The sequence below is a fragment of the Protopterus annectens genome, chromosome 15.part0, assembly GCF_019279795.1.
Source record: "Protopterus annectens isolate FY-2018-M chromosome 15.part0, PAN1.0, whole genome shotgun sequence".
NCBI lineage: Eukaryota > Metazoa > Chordata > Ceratodontiformes > Protopteridae > Protopterus > Protopterus annectens.
This window is the reverse complement of record NC_056749.1, coordinates 831,511,684-831,527,539: the sequence shown is the minus strand read 5'-3', so window position 1 is coordinate 831,527,539 and position 15,856 is coordinate 831,511,684.

Genomic DNA, 15,856 nt, shown 5'->3' with positions numbered 1-15,856 from the left:
CATAGTAAATTGCTTATGGTATCTTAGGGATATTTTATTTTTGAGTGTGTTAGGTGTTTGGTAATGGAGTGTGTGTATTGGGAGGATGTTTTTGGTGGCAGGGGTAGTGTAGTTATAGAGTAAATGTCTGAGGGAGGGTGTTGAGAGAGTACTTAAGAAGTTGCAGGGGCATGTGACTGTGGAGCCTTGTAGGATGTAATGTGAGCTAGAACTATGCAGGTTAGGAATGTTATTTTATTAGGTAGTAGCATGATTGTGTTGGATGTAGGGGGGTGAGTAGTGGTATAGCCTAATTGCTGGCAATTAGGGGTGCATTTAAGGCTATGAATAAATGCAGAGGTACTGGGGTGGGTGGGAATAGGGGGCAGGGGAAGAAGAGGAGTGAGCTTAGCGAGCGGAGCTGGCTAGAACCCCCCCCCCAAGGCTAAAGATTACTGGGTAAGTGTCTAAATAGCCATATAATCTAGTAGGGAAAAAACTATCTATAGACCTGATTTCAGCTGTGTCCTTCCTGGGTAGATACCTAGTTTGAAGCAGACAAAAAGTGGCAGTTTAAGTACCTTTTTGTCTCTATTTTACAAGTGAGAAATTCCAGTGTATCTACTGGGTTACCTTTTTTCACATAGAGCTTTATCTTGGTTTACTGATAACTAAAAAGAAAAAGTTAACTGGGGAATGTATTTATAGAAGATGAGGGTGGGGGTGCAGTTGCCATCCCTAGCTGTGTGTAGAGCCAGTTATTTCTGCTTTAGACCAAGTACTTTCTACAGTAGCAGGCTAAGAGGGAAACGTAACTAGACACCTACAGTAACTTATTTGCTTTTTAAAGCCCTTGAGTCCTTGTGGCTGGTTTCTTCACTGCAGATGCGGCCAATGGCCATAGATTCAGCAAGTGGGGGAAAGAGAGAGAACCCGTTCACAGGAACAGTGGTCACTAAATGACAAGATGAAGACAAAAACAATTATTACGTTTAGGTCTCTGAAAGGGGAATGAGAGAGAAGTGCTGTAAAAAGTAACTGAAATAATAAATTATCACCCAGGCAGGAGGGGTATTGGGTTTAAAAGTAGCAGCATGTTACACTATTTACACAGGTACAAAGTGTTTAGTAAAAAAGGCTCAGGCAACTGTTATGCATTCTCATATGAAGCCCATGACATAAAAACACCTGACTTACTGATATATACCAGATAATTTAGGTAGCCCATGAATTTAAAGAGACAGTTCTATCACAGATATAGCAGTAGTAAACTATCACAACAATTGTATATAACAGTACTAAATATCGCAACACAGACATTTACATATCTACATTGCTATAATATTTCTCATGGTACAGCAGTTAAAACAACTAAGGATCAGTTTGACTTGGCAGCAAACCAGGAATTTTAGCCATAATAGGGTGTTCTGTATTTAACATACTGCTTTCCTTCACACTGAATCACAGAACAATCAGTCACACTACTTAGCATCTATTTTAACTAAAAAGTTTGTACTAAACAAAAGTGATGAGGAGTAGCAACCCAGTTTGATACTATAGCGTCTGTAAGTGCTAGCAGCACTAAGCACACAAAACACCAAGTCAGACTGGAAAATTATACATTGTAACACTTTGTCTACAACTTTTATAAATAGGAGACCAGTTCTACAACAGTAGCAATGCTGACAGAAACTAAGCAATAGAACAATTGAGCTTGTAGAGACCTTATCTGCAATATAAAAAATAAAGCTCAAACACTTACAATAAGATATACCACGAGCTGAAGGGAATTGGCAGCTGCTGTGAATAAGCCAAGATGGCTCCAGGGGTTTTAAAAAATCTTTGCCTGGACAATATTGGAGGAAGGGGGTAGGAGTGGCCACAGGTAACAAGAAGTAGTTAGTGCTTGTAGAAAATCACACTTGGGAGAAATTGAGCAGCAAATGCTGGAAACAACAATCTATAGACCTGAGTTCATAGAACGCCCCCAGGCTAAAGATTGCAGGGTAAGTGTCTAAACAGCCAAACTGTTAGGAGGTATTAGAATCTAGTGGGGAAAAACAATCTATAGATCTGATTTCAGCTGTGTCCTTTCTGGGTAGATACCTAGTTTGAAGCACACAAAAAGTGGCAGTTTGAGTACCTTTTTGCCTCTATTTTACAAGTGGGCAATTCCAGTGTATCTACTGGGTTACCTATTTTCATCTAGAGCTTTATCTTGGTTTACTGATAACTAAAAATAAAAAGTTAACTGGGGAATGTATTTATAGCAGAAGGGGTGGGGGTGCAGCTGCCCTCCCTAGCCATGGATAGAGACAGTTATTTCTGCTTTAGACCAGGTACTTTCTACAGTAGCAGGCTAAGACGGAAACATAGCTAGACACCTACAGTAACTTATTTTCTGTTTAAAGTCTTTGAGTCCTTGTGGCTGGTTTCTTCACTGCAGATGTGGCCAATGGCCAAGGATTCAACAAGTGAGATACTGAGAGAGAACCTGGTCGCAGGGACAGTAGTCAAGTAACTTATTTTCTGTATAAAGCCCTTGAGTCCTTGTGGCTGCTTTCTTCACTGCAGATGCGGCCAGTGGCCAAAGATTCAGCAAGTGGGAGACTGAGAGAGGACCCATTCACAGGGACAGTGGTCAAGTAACTTATTTTCTATTTAAAGCCCTTGAGTCATGTCTGGTTTCTTCACTGCAGATGCGGCCAATGGCCAAGGATTCAGCAGGTGAGGGACTGAGAGGGAACCTGTTCACAGGGACAGCGGTTAAGTAACTTGTTTTCTGTTTAAAGCCCTTGAGTCCTTGTGGCTGGTTTCTTCACTGCAGATGTGGCCAATGGCCAAGGATTCTGCAAGTGGGGGATTGAGAGAGATCCCATTCGCAGGGACAGTGGTCAAGTAACTTATTTTCTGTTTAAAGTCCTTGAGTCCTTTTGGCTGGTTTCTTCATTGCAGATGCAGCCAATGGCCAAGGATTCAGCAAGTGGGAGGCTGAGAGAGAACCTGTTCACAAGGACAGTGGTCAAGTAACTTATTTTCTGTTTAAAGCCCTTGTGTCCATGTGGCTGGTTTCTTCACTGCAGATGCAGCCAATGGCCAATGATTCAGCAAGTGGGGGACTGAGAGAGAACCCGTTTGCAGGGACAGTGGTCAAATGAGATATACCACGAGCTGAAGAGAATTGGCCTATGCTGTAAGTAAGCCAAGATGGCTCCAGTTAGAAAATAATGACAGACATCTGAGTTTCAGATTTCATACGCTTCAGAAAATTCATACTAATGCAAAACCTACTATTCTGTTAGAAAGTTTATAAGAGCAATATTTAAATATTGTCCTTATTTTTGGGCCTTTGTCCTACTTCTATGTATGGCTTTGTCCAGATTTCTTGCTCTGATGTTGAGAAGTATGATAAATGTGTCATGGCCATCACAGTCAGCCAGAGACATTTCAAATTGTGACGTACTTGTTGCACCCCACTCCCCCATGTAGTGACTCTGGATGTGTCCAAGCAAAGCAAGGAGCAGCTATGCAGTGTAAGTGTGCAGAGTATCCCCCCATCCAAGGTAGACACAAGTACTACAGTGGCTTTTCATCTGTCCTTGCTTGATTTTGGAGAATGTTATGGTTTTCCTGTCATGTTTTTATACTGTTGATTTATGCTTCTTATTATTCAGAAAGTGCTCGTTGCTCTGTGTTTAAGTAGCAATGCTTTCATGACCATCAGGTAAGCTTTTCTGACATTGTAATATGCAAGTAAGTTTTAATAAGCATACTGTTAAAGACTTACCAACATTGAAAGCCTTTTTGTTGCCATGCAGATAATACTTACATAACTAGATAATATATAAGCCTTGGATATTGAAATGCATATGACAGTATTTGTAATAAAGGACAGGATTACAGTATTTTAAGAAGCTCATTACCTTTGTTGGAGACTTGCAGTCATCTTTGCAGGCTTTACCCGTAAACTAAACAGAATGTCAATCTATCATGTGTGGTCCATAACCTGTGCAGTAATCCTTTAAGCAATTTATCTTGAGCTTATTTCTTGTTTGCTATTCATTTTTTACTTTGATCATGTTTTCCCCATGAAACAAGTAGATAGTTGTCAGGCAGCAGGTCTTTTTTGGATAAGAAACATTTTTACAATTGGGGGTATCACAGAGATTGCTACTTTCAGCATGTTTCTTGGTACTTTTATAAATCTGAATATAAATTATAATTAGAACTGCAGTGCAAGGAGAAGTGGTTTGAATTGAATGTTGCTTGTTTTTCATATACATGAATTTGACTGGCATTCTAGTAATGTATTTAAAAAGTAATTTATTTTTTCATGCCCCACAACCTTTTTGTTTCCATCTAGATATTAAGTAAGCTGTCATGCAGTCAATGCATTGAAATATTTTTTTTCTTCTACATTTCATTTTGTATTGATTGGACTCTCATAATGACGGTTTGGCAACCAGGGCAGCATATTTAATTAAAGTTCCAGATTTTGTGGTTTTGAACATAACTCCTTCCCTTTCTATTTGGACACACCCCTTCCTATTGGCCCCACCCATTCAGCTGTCTCCTGCAGCCCCCCCCCTTTGATTTGAAGTTACCAGCTACCACTGTGGCTGGATGACATGGTACTGTAACGTTGCCCATAGCGGACACCCAACAGTCGATGGCAGTGTTGGTTGTGGACACAACACAGTGTGTCACAGCACTCAGTCCATATGTGGTATTCCTGGTACTATATGAGGTTACGAGGCTATGGGCCCTGAGCAGCCATATGCCTAGGCCAGATGTTAGCTCATGTGTATGCAGCACCTGATGCCCCAGTCCAGCAGGGACACAGGTGGTATCCCAAGGGTGTATGTGCATTTAACCATACAGTTATCCAGGTTACACCTGCAAAGGTGTAAATGGCTACCCTGCCTGATGTGGACAGGGTGCCCATTCCACTACAGGGTGATTGTGTGGGACACACATCTTAGCTGCCTACATGCCCATTTCATGTGACATGCCAGGTTGTAGGCATGTGTGTGTGTGTGTGTGTTAACAGAGTGGAGCATGATTTCCACTCGTGCAGCAGTCCCAGCTATGTGGAGTCCATGACTGCCTAGCATAACACACTGAGGTCATCCCTGAGGAGTATGTATGCAACTGGGTAGACAGTTGCCCTTATAGCCTATTGGTGCATGGTAGATGTGTGATACCCTGGTATTCCCTGGTGGGGAACCTCTGTGATCTACCCAGCTGCTGCATGTGCTGTGTGATGTGATGATATACAGGGAATTAGATACAATAATGGGCCTCATTGAGGGGAATACTGGGATGTGTATAACCCTTGCCCTTGATGACATACCCTTATGTGGGACATGGGCCATGTAGAAGGTGTACCATACAATGGGAGCAACATTGTGTTGAAATGTCATGTTGCCAAACACCTGTTTCCACAGCTCCTTCATGACTGATTGCATGCTAGGATAGTGTTAGTACTGTGATACTATGCGGAGTGACACTGCATGTCCTGCTATGTGGCCTGTGGCCATGTGTCTGGCAACAGTCATGTATCTGTGTGAAGCCCTCCTAAGCAGATGTTGACATCAGTAGGGCATCCAGTGATGGAACACCATGCAGTTGTCCACAGACATGGTCAGACATATGCTAATGGCTGTTACATGCACCTGAGGAGTTCAGGAGTGTATATCACACATAACAGAGGCCCAAACATGGAAAAACAGGTTAGACATGTAGTTATGGGTCAACTGCTTGAGGTGGGTTATCCTATGTGAAATAGATGGGTCGTGTCAGTGCACCGGTGTGCTACCCATATGGCAACTTATGGTATGATGCATACCTGGAGGTGTTATGTCTATAATGGCCATGAGGTTACACTTTCACAGAGTTTGTCCAGGTCAAGGTAGGAAGTTTGCACTGTCTCCCCGTCTATGGTTTTGGTGACTGTGTCATACAGGTCAACCGAGTGTAACAGACATGAACCCTTCCTTGACAAAGCCTAAGTGTGCGTGATGGATTGTGTGCAGGTCACCATTGTGGTTGTTACTGGGGTTCTCTAGAAACTGTGCTATGGCCTTGCAGAACAGCCTAGTTAGGCTGCTGGTTCTATCATGTGACTGAGTGGGGGATGCAACACCTTACTCTAAAGGGGTGACAGTGGTTGTCAAACAAACAGCAAGACAAAGGCGGTACACTCAGTCCTCCTTTGAATATGGTTCCTTATGGTGTTTTAAGGTTATGCTTGTGGTCATGTAGGATGCATCCTGTGATGTGATAGGCTCCCATGGCAGATGTATACCATGACGTTCACATGGCAGTGGTGACCTGTTCCCTACATATAGGAGATGGGGAGGTACTGTGGCTATCCAGATGTACTAATGGGGAAGACAGGGGGTGCCTACACTTACTCTGTAAGGTATAGCAACAGCACTGGTATAGCAGGTGTCCTTGAGCACCTCAAGTGAGCAGCTGCAGGTGCTTCCTGTGCTGTTACACACATATGTGCAGTAGGGGAGATGACTGTCTGTAGTTGATGTAGACAATATGAGCTCTGTGTTTGTTGTGCATGTGTGCAGGACTGATCCCATTGTCATGTAAATGCTACAGAGACATTGCTTCAAATTGGACACCTGTCCCTACTTTGTCTCTGACAGCAGTATGTCATCCCTGTTATGGACAGTATGTATTGCAGATGTCCACCAGACATGTGTACATATCCTAGCAGGGGATGATGTAGGCCTGTCGGGTATACCTGCCTACATGCATCTATACAAATGCAGATATAGTGATTGTGTGTATATGTGGCTATTGGTGCCAGTCCTTAATGAGGGGTTGGGGGCTGTGAAGCTAAGTATAACTCCCCTGGAGGTTGTATTCCATATTGGAGGTGTATGTATGCCTGACCCTAGCTAGATGGGTATTGTGGGAGATGGTGACTGCAAATGTGACCTCATAATGGTAGGTTTGTCACAGAGGATGACACTGTAGGTATGCTGCAGTGGTACCCCATGTTGTGTAATGTCAGCTGCACTACATCTTCACCTCATGTCGGGGTAGCCCCTAGCTGCACCAAGGTGCTTGTATGTCCACTGTTGATGGCTGTCTGGCCATTTGTGTGCTGTCATGGGTGTGTCTAACAATGTATGTTAGGGTTGTTCAACTGACCCAGGATCAGGGTACAGACCTGACTCCTAAGACAGTTGATGAGGCCCATATAGGCTGAATGGGTTTCCTGGTCACGTGTTGACCGGTAGCTAACTGTGATTTGAAAAAGTGTGTGCTGGCAATGGTGTAATGCACCTGCAGTGTCCCCTGTGCATCTTACTGCCTGTACAGTGTGGAGGTGTGTATGTGCCTCATATATACAGACACCCCATGTCCCATGGCCTTACCGGCTACACCTTGGAGTCTGAATGTATGATAGGATGGTTGATCAGGTAGTCTGGGGAGCTCTCTACAGCTTTGAACCATGGTCTGTGTGACTGCACAGATGTCTGCATTACACAGGGGTAGGACTACTTGCAATGAGGGCAAAGTCATGTGTACACTTCTAGCATTTAGCAGCATGGCTGTCAATGTGTGCTGCACTGACACATGTATGTTGGTGATGATAACTTCACTACTTTTAATAATGAAGTCACTATTGTGCTGACAATAACCAGTGGCAAATGCATGAATACCAGTAAAGACAGATGGAGGCCATCACTTGCAGAGCATCATGGTCTGTTTACCATATCATCCGAGACTCCCAGTTATTGGAACCCCTGGAATATCACAGGATAAATTTGCACATGTTAAGGGCAATCATTCCCTGATTGTATTGTGGCATTGGTCTGGGTGACAGCATAATGCAGCTTAAGGCTAGGGCCATACCTGCCTGTGACACATAACCAGTGCTTAATCATGTCTCAGTGCATATTGTCCCAGTACATACATGTCAGGTCAGGCACACCAACATGTACTGTGACAGACCCATGACAGTACCTGTTGGTGAGAGACAGCACTGTCTATGCACTATGGTAGAGCTTGCCACATGGCAAACAAGTAGCTGTCACTGTCCACATACACAGCCAGGTCAGAGGCACACCAGCATGTCTCCGCTGGAGTCCCCTATGTGTAAGAGGTTGGACAGGGGCTGACACCTGCATGGCTGTGAAACACAGCTGTGTGTCCATGTGTTGCATGTGTTGTGTACAGCTGTGGCATTCATGTGTGGCTCAGCCTCAGAGATCCACTTTCTTTTTGGATGTGTATGTTGAGGAACACTACAGATGTTTGTGTGTGTTGTGTAGGTGTGGCTGGTGTGTGAGGTGTACTGATTGTGTTGACAACCTGTTTGGGGACAGGCGTGTGGCCTTGACAGGGACAGATCATGGACTGCAGGTTACTACTGTCATTGCATTTCTCACACTGTGTGTTCTTTGCTGGTGTTAGATGGCTGTCCATCCATGCACATGAGGCAGATGCTAAACAGTGCCTGGACACCCATATCAACTACACTGGCTGGGGAAACTGTAGGACATTGTCAGCCATATAGTCCAGAATCTGAGGTAGGAAGGCCAGGGAGACCTGAGGGGGTGAGCCTACAGACCATGTGATTACCAATACAGTAGGAGGCTGACAATTCAGCAGACCATGTAGGCAGGCTATGAACAGGCAGTAATACATGCAACAGGTACATGCATTACAATACATCATGGCACATGCAGCAAGTAGCATGAAACATCAGGATCAGGGGGTGTAATGCATGCTGTATTGCCACTGTGTTGACGATACCCACAGACATACTGTGCTGATAGATGGCAGGGCTATGATGTGGGGGTTAGTGGTGGACAGTGCTGGCAAAAGTGGATGTGCAGGGTCTGTACATAAAGGTGAGCAATGTATGCAGTCCTGTGATGTGTTCTGTTGGTAATGTCTGTCAGGTAGGATGTACAGATGTTGCACCCCATCCTTCTTAGAAGCTGAGACCACTAAAATTCATGATGCCCTGAGACTCCACCAACAGGTGCTGTTGTCAAGGTTTTGCCACAATCAGCAACAATGTGCTGCACTGTGGGCAGACCTGGTAGCAACAGTGAATGATGTGGGCCACTGGGACAGGAGCTACGTACAGGTCTAACAACATGCTACTGATGTCATACAACATGCATGGGCAAAGGGCTGCAGCTGTGGCCAGAGACTGTGCTGCACGGGGAGGGGGCTGCTACACAACCACCACTGTCAGTCACGGCGGAGTTCCTGGCACACCTGGGTTCAACCACCAGCTCACAAGAAACCATCACTACATATGTCGTGGAGGTGGGTGGCACAGATTCCACAGCTGAGAAGCATCTAGGTAAGCTTCCAGTGGTCATCACGTTAATACTGTAGCATTCATAGTGGCAGCCTCTGCATACCTGTATGCATAGGTGAGGTCAGTCAGCATTTGTGGTTGAGGTTTTGTAATGTACACATGTGCACACATACTGTGAATGTTAGCAATTTGGGTAGTATCACAGCTTGTACTGTACATGTTCATAAATGCAAATATTATCCTGTACCAATGCCACATGTGTGTATCCTGACAATACCTCTCCTCCACAAATCCATAGGTACCTCTGGTGTGTCTGGGGTACATCAACCTGTAGCTGGTAAATGTGGAATTGTCATGTAATGGCTCACCTATACCCTAGGCATGTTACGCGCTGCCAGTTTGCCATGCACATGACTGTTAAGCATATCCATGTTGAAATACGTGCATGTTCACTTGTGGTGGGGTTCACTGCAGTGCATCCCATTGGTAATCACAGTAGTTTATCTGCAGGAGCTATAACATATTAGCACGTAGTTTAGTATAGGTGTAGCCTGTCTGCTATACAGGGGTGCATTACTATTGTGTAAACGGGTGCACTGTATGTTAGGTGAATGTCCATCCCATACTCTGACTTGTCACGTAACTCACAGGTGTATAGTACTGCCAACATCAACTGCATGTAGCTGCACTCAATGTTGCTCAGGGCCTGTCCAAAGTGTGTCTCTTGTGTTCTGATTGTGTGTTGTGCATGCCATCAGTCATAAAGTCTGGTGTGTATAATGCCTTTGTGGCACCTCACCTGTGTGTGTGGGTGGATCAGAAACATCATAGTGCAGGTATTCATGTAGTCATGTTGTCTTCCTCTCACAGATGACCATGGAGGTTGGGGCTGTCTTCCCCTCACAAACTGATGTCAGTGTGTCATCAGACTCTGATGATGATGGTGGCCATTGTGAGGCACAGGTGGCGTTGCTGGGGGCTGGATCTGTCCCATTGGTTGACATGACACTTCCAGCCCCAATAATCCTGCACACGGTCAATATTCCCACACATACCCAGTCCCCAGCTGCACAGATATTGGGCAGTCAAGGGTGGTGGCATTGAACAGGGGAGTGTGGGGATTATGGCATCTGCAACTGTAGACACTAGCCATAGCCAGAGAGCTAGTGAGGTTCCACCCATGCAGATTAACAGGGGTGCTCAAAGGAGGACTGCTGCCCATCCAGCACCTGTCAGAGGTGTCACAGCATGTGTCACCTGATGCAGATTTCTGTCCATCATGGACACACAGGCACATTGTGAACAGTACACCAGACAGATGCTCAGAGTCATGGATGACACACTGCCTGGCATGCATGACACCCTCCACAGCATTGGTGATGCCTTACATCATTTTGCTGATGTAGTGGATAGAGGGTGGGTTGAGACATTGTCAGTCCTTAACTGTGCAATGTCTGTGCTTAAACATGTGGTGGGAGTAGGGCATTGGACACGTGGACATAGGTCACTAACATCAGCTGATAGTCCACATGGCCATACACAGTCACACTCCAGCAGTGGCAGTACCACCATCACTGCTGACAGGAGGGTGCTGTCTACACCACAACATGGCAGGACATAGGCACATAGCCTCGGTGGTCCTGTGAGGGACACAGACCTGGCAAACACCAGTCACCATCAGGAAGTAGTACTGAATTTGGCCTTGAGCATGGTGTTACCAGTGCCACACCTGGCAGAACCAGTTCCCATGTACATGGTCAGAGACGGTGAACTGTACATTCTACCATATGTGGTCCACGGCTGTCCAACACACCCTTGTGTAGGGCTAGCACATGGTTTGACTGTGTGCATGCACGCACTCACACATGACTGTGACATGCAGGTCACCGGGAGATGCAAACAGCTTCTCTCCCTGGTCCAGCTGACCAGCACCCCTCCAGACACACACACACATGATGTCAAATGCATGACAGACCCTAGGCTTTTGCCAACCCAACACCTCACCCAGTGCATGTGAAGATACCTGTGCCACATCCCTGTTTTCCATACCATCAATGCAGGGACATGCTAATATGTGTCTGATGCACAGGGTGAATATAGTACAGATAATGGCAGTGTGTAGTGTAGCAGTGTTATGACCTGTAAGGTGCTGTCTGCTGGCAACTGTCATGCGTACCTTTGCACCATGATGCTTTATTGCTGTTAGTACTGCAGACTTTATTCTGTTTCCATTCCAGGTGTCAGTCTGTCTAACTCGTGGTGGGCTGCTGCCATTACAGTAGCTGAGGATGGCAGAGTGGAAACACAGAGACCTGTTCATCAGCAAGGTACAGCTGTATGTGTCGTGTTTACCTAGGTGTGCATGCGTGGAACAGTGTATGAGGGACAATGGGGACAGACAGTATACCTTGCATGCATACCCCTTGACACACCATGTTACTCTTGCTACATGACAACTGGGAGTTCTGTAGGATCACAGGTTCATAGGTACAGAGGAGGTTACTACAATACTTGCCCCGGGTCCCTTACAAGGCTATCCAGTACTCTATCCCCAACAGACTCATCTATCAGTATCTGTTGCCCCTGCCATTGCTTGACACACTTTGGACCCCTAGGACAGATGTGTTTTTTGAGATCCACTCAACCAGTTGATGAAGGTCTGCATGCTATTCTATTTGACATTTTTGGGGAGTGCATTCCTAACAAAGGGCAGCTCTGGGAGATAAACCTTTTTCTCCAGCTGTTTTTTTTTTTTTTTTGCTGTGTCATATGTGATTCAAGCCTATCCTGCCTGTAATGAGCACAGAGTTATACTGACATATATGGGGCAGCTGTTGAATGGCCAAGCACAACACTTACATCTAGGCATGCTACAGCCCACCTGTGGATAACCTGTCCAATAATGAGTGAGGCAATACTGATTCAAGGCTGTTTGCATGGCACAGGTGTTGAAGGCCATGGATAACCTTTGTGGGTGTTAACATAGCCTTTCAGTTGGTGCAGATGTCTGCATAGATACATACCAGACCTGCCATTCTGCTAATGTATTGTTGTACTGACTGAGGACTCTACAGAGGTAATGCCCACCTTTTGTCTGGATGCAGTCCCTTTACCTATGTAGTGAACCATGTCCAAGCCCTTTCTGACCACTGCCACTACTTCATGGTTCATAGGTTGGTACTAGGCTATCAGCCCTAGGGCCTATACAAGCCTAGCCATAACAATTCCCTGGCTATTTTTTCCCACACTATTTACTTCCCTGGACCCCTGTCTAGCAGGATGACTGACATGATCCCCGGGGTGAATTTCCTTTCTCCCATCCAATCATCAAGGTTCCCTTTCAAGAGGTCCAAAGAGGCACTCTGCTTGACATGTATGGGAAATCTATTCCAGAGTCTGGGGAGTCTCTGGGTCAAGAACCTATCCCTCCAGCATATGTTATTTATTGTGATGACAAGGTTTAGATTCCTAGAGCGTATGGCTCTGAGGGATTGGGATTTCTTTAAGTGTAGCATGTCCAACAGCTCTGGGTTTGACATGGCCTTGTATGTTAAGCAGAGATCAACTCTGAGTCGACGATATGCGACAGAGTATAGCTGGAGTTTTTTAAGGCGGTCAGCATAGGGCATCTGCTTTAGACCTGTGATTCTTTTAGTGAGGTATTTCTGTGGCCTTTCTAGTTGTTGTAGATGTCTTAAGAGGTACATACCAAACGGGGCACTGTATTCTATAATGGGTCTAATGAGGGATGAGTACAGTGGGACAATGACCTCCTTTTTTTTGGATGAAAAGCCCTTAGTGATGAGGTGTGCCACATAGAAGGATTTCCTGACTGCAGTGGCAATGTGGTTATCGAAGGTGAGACCACTGTCCACATGTGTCCCTAAGTCTCTTATCACACTTTCGGTGTTTAGTGTACTGCCACCTATATGGTAATTCACGGGTACATGATTTTTCCCAAAGGGGATAACTATACATTTCTTGACATTGAGCTTGAGCCCATGGCTCTGGCACCAATCATCTGTTTCTGTAAGGCCCTTTTGTAGAGTATCCACATAATTTGGGGATTCAATAATGGCTCCCAGTTTGCAGTCATCTGCGAACTTTGTTAGCCAGAGTCCCTTAGTGTTGGCCTGCGCTTCAGAGAAGTAGATGCCAAACAAGAGCGGTCCCAGGACTGAACCCTGAGCTACTCCACTTGTCACTTGTCTGGAGCTGGATTTGGAGTCTGCTACATTTAGTGTGGGTTCTATCAGTAAGCCAGTTAGCAACCCATTGGGTGACGTAGGGATTAATGCCCAGCTTAGTAAGTTTATCTATGATTCCAGAGTGGGGGATGGTGTCAAAGGCCTTGGCAAGGTCTAGATAGGCTGTGTGAACCACCTTTCCCTTGTCCATGGCTCTGGAGACTGATTCGAAGAAGTCAATCAGGTTCAGGAGACAAGATCGGCCCTTCATGAACCCAAACTGGGTGGGGTCCAGTGTTTGAAGGTTGCCAATGTCTTTGTTTATAAGTTCCATGATAATACACTCCATGGCCTTGCAGATAAGGCTCATCATGGGATGGTAGTTTCTGGGATCCAAGGTGGATCCCCTCTTGTGGAGTGGGATAACTGTAGCTCTGCGCCACTCAATGAGCACGAAACCTGAGGTGAGGCTATGATTAAACATGACACTTAGGTGAGGTGCCAGTTCATATTGTAGTTCATGTAGTACACAGCCCGAGATGTCATCTGGTCCCATGGATGCTGTATTCTTAGCTTTGGAGAGTGCATTTTCTACCTGTGTAGCCGTTATTACCAGAATTTGGCAATCTTCCGGTATTGAGATGGGCCATTTAGGGGGTGAGAGATGGGTGAAGTTGGCACTGAATCGATCTGCCAGGATATTGGCAATATCCTTAGGATCAGTATATTTAATGCCATTCTGTTTTAGCTCAGAGCAGATCTGAGCATTGCCATTTAGATTCTTGACATAGTTATAGAATGCCTTGTGGTTGTCTTTGGAATCTTTGGCAATTTTATTTTCATAACTAGCTTTAAAGGATTGTATGAGGGATCTCAGTTTCTTACTGAGGCTGGTAAGGGAGTTTTTTGCATCCTGGGATTTTCCTCTTTTCTGCAACAGTTTCTTCCTTTTGTTGTAAAGTTTGTTTATGGCAGGGGACCACCAGATTGGGTTCCTTTTTTTGGATGAGAACATCTTGGTTCTATTTGGGATGGCACAATTCATGCATGAGTAGATGTGCTCGTACAGTGCCTTAGTGTAGGTGCATGAGTAGATGTGCTCGTACAGTGCCTTAGTGTAGGTGCATGAGTAGATGTGCTTGTACAGTGCCTTAGTGTAGATGGATGAATGTAACAGTGTTATCAACCTGAGTAGCCAGGTCTGTCAATGCAGTTTGTGTGTGTGTGGAGTTGTTGCCATTGTGGTAAATAGTGGGCCCATGTCCTTGCCATATAGTACAATGGTACTTTCTACATTCAGCTATTGGCCAGAACCTGGCCACCATTCCATACCCCACTGTATGAACCCATTGCAGCGTAACATCGGTTTGTGGGTCAATAACAGACAGCACACTACTCACAGTCGCCACAGCTTTAAGTGGTACCTACATATGTGGGAGGTGGCAGTTTGTATTCATGCCTTCATACAAGTAGGTCATTGTAGGTGAAAGCTACACATGTCTACACATTGCACGCACATAGGTAACATAGGGTAGGGTTGCCACCTTATCAAATGTGGACTGTGGGACTCATCTTGTAGTATTGTGACACTTGGCAGGACATACCATAACCCACGGCAAGTGCACCAGACAGGATTTCCCTTTGTTTGCCAATATGACTGCTTCTTTAGTCACATTACCATAGGTTATGCTATTTCTCATATCAGTAAGGTGCTTCTGATGTCAAGTAACTGCTTTATGCAGGTAGTAGACAACCTTAGAAGATGTTTGTTGTCCTACACTCTGTGGAGCTCTGTATTGTTTGTGTCATTGTCACTGGTCACACCTCGCTAAACATGGACTGCAACTTGCAGGTGGGACAGATGGTGGCCATAACCTGATCTCTACAAATGTCTTCAGAATGTCATGATGTTTGCCACATATTTGTGTTCCATTTGCCATAATATTGTGGCTTTCTGGCAAAGTTGTGTGAATTCATTAAAGACTGATGTTGCCCAATACTGACAGATATTTGCCTGTCAGAATTTATACCCTTCAGAAAATGCATGCAAATGCATGACCTGTTATTCTATCTCCTGTGTATGTTTGCCAGAGCAATATTTAAAGATTGATCCTAATATGTGGGCTTTGTCCCACTTTTCTGTATGGCTTTCTCCAGATGACTTTCTGTAAGGGGTCAAAATGTATGTTTGTGACCATAACAGAGGCACACTGCTGCAAGGGGATATACATATGTACACACACACACACACACACACACACACACACACACACACACACACACATACTCATGAACCACCCTTGCTGATAGTAGATCCCCTACCTGCCTAGTTATACATAATGTAGCGCAATATACATAGTGCATGAATCACAGAACTTAGTTTTGC